Below are 2,170 nucleotides of genomic sequence, written 5' to 3'. Positions count from 1 at the left end.
CTCTTTTTTTTTTTTTTTTTAACAGTCTTGAGGTCTTTTATTTTCTTTACATTTATCATGCCATGAACTCATAGGGAATGGGTTGCAGCAGTTTGGGCTCCTTTCCATTAGTTCTCACAAACTGTGCTTCTCTGCGTGGGGCAGGCTGGCGCTTCACTTGAATCCAAGTACCTTCTCTTTGGCTTCCTTCTTTTTCTGATCATTTTCCTTCACACGCTTCAGGAAGCTGTCTCGGCTCTTTGAGTGTTTAATATGCTCAATGCGTACATTAATTCTCTTGGCAAGAATCTTGCCCTTAACTTGTTTGTTTACAACAATGCCAACAGCATGCTGAGTAACATTGTAGACTCTTCTAGTTTTGCCATGGTAACATTTGTGGGGCCTTTCTTTTTGAACAGTGCCCATTCCCTTGATGTCCACAACATCACCTTTCTTATAGATTCGCATGTATGTGGCCAAAGGAACAACTCCGTGTTTTCTAAAAGGTCTAGAGAACATATAGCGGGTACCTCTCCTCTTTCCCTTTGTATTGGTCATTTTGGTGAACTACTGGAAGATGGCGGTTCTGGCCGAAAGGAACAAGAATTAATGTTTCTTTGACTGTTTTCTCTACTTGACGTCAGGATGTTATCATGCCTAGGAGCTTGGGCTTTCATGTCATTTAAACTGGGACTTAAATCTTGGCTCTTCCACATATTAGCTCGTGATGGCAGATGAGTTACTTAATCTAAGTCAGCATTCTTGTCTGCAAAGGGCACATTAAAAGAATCTTATTTATAAAGAGAAAATGAGATGATATATGTGAAGCATTTAACACAGAGCTTGGCATGCAGTAGGCATGATATGAGTGATATTATTACAATGATCAGACGCATAGCACTGGACTAGGGACATCCTTCATATTCAACCTGCCTTCGATGTATACCTCAATATGTGATCTCTTTTCTTATGCTGTCAGTTCATTGTGCCCCACTTTGTGCTTCTCACCACCCTCAGAGACCTACTTTATGTTCAATCCTGACTCTGACAGTACACTGAATTATCTATTGCATCCATATGTCATTTAATTAATTGCTATGTGCCATCATATATGCTTGTTCAGTTTCCCCAGATAGTAGATAAGCTTCTGTAAGTTTCCAGCCCTTTGTTGGACTGTCCTAGCAGAGTGCTGAAGCTATCCAAGGAACTTGATAAATGAGTAATAGGTGAGTTGATATATTTTGCCAACAATGACACAAGCCAAGTTCAAGAGCAATTCATGATTACAAAGGCCCATAATTTTTTTTTTTTTAAAGATTTTTATTTATCTATTCAGCAGAGAGGGACACAGCGAGAGAGGGAACACAAGCGGGGGGAGTGGGAGAGGGAGAAGCAGGCTTCCCGCCGAGCAGGGAGCCTGATGCGGGGCTTGATCCCAGGACCCTGGGATCATGACCTGAGCTGAAGGCAGACGCTTAACGACTGAGCCACCCAGGCGCCTCAAAGTTCCATAATTTCTAAACCAAAATCAAGACATGTGATTTGGCAAGTACAGGTTGATTTAGGGGAAAGTGGAGCAGACAATTTGAAATTGGGACTGTCCCAGAAAATACAGGAGTTCTCATTACGATTCAGCTAGGGAATACACATCAAAGTAGGAGATTATTTTTCTCAGTGATTCTTCCTGGAATTCAAAGTGTTTTTAAAACGCTAGTTTGTAATTCCTTTGTGGTCAGTGAAAACCAGATGACCTCTACTGATGTTTCTTATTCTTTTTTTTTTTTTTTCCTTTTTCTTCTCCTCCTCCTTATTCTTGTTTTTAACGAATTGATTTCATGTAGAAGAATTGGGATAATAACACTGGGCAAGACAAACAGACAAGAAGAATCTTAAGGCAACAATTGATCAAATTTTAACTTTAAAATTTTAAAGAATGTTCTGAGTGGTGAGTATAACTACTATGTATGCCATCAGAAATATGCTTCATATTTGTTGATAGTGTTTCAGAAATGTTCCTGAAAAGATTGAATGTAAGTTGATTTCTGGAAAAGCTTATACTATTTTCAATCCATAGGAAATTTTTATAGACATTCTACAGTGAATCCTTTTGCCAAGAGATGTGTATATTAGTTGTGCAATGTAATATAAAAAATTATACCAACATTAAGCAGCTGAAAACAACATTTATTAT

At 38.7% G+C, this 2,170-nt stretch overlaps 1 pseudogene; it reads right to left on the bottom strand.

Annotated features, from left to right (window-relative positions):
• Positions 1-30: 30 nt before the first annotated feature.
• Positions 31-560, bottom strand: LOC102747414 (large ribosomal subunit protein eL21 pseudogene; annotated as a pseudogene).
• Positions 561-2,170: the final 1,610 nt, after the last annotated feature.

The sequence above is a fragment of the Leptonychotes weddellii genome, unplaced genomic scaffold, assembly GCF_054177405.1.
Source record: "Leptonychotes weddellii isolate Sample4059 unplaced genomic scaffold, ASM5417740v2 HiC_scaffold_25151, whole genome shotgun sequence".
NCBI classification, from domain to species: domain Eukaryota; kingdom Metazoa; phylum Chordata; class Mammalia; order Carnivora; family Phocidae; genus Leptonychotes; species Leptonychotes weddellii.
This window is presented reverse-complemented; position numbering and strand designations above follow the sequence as displayed.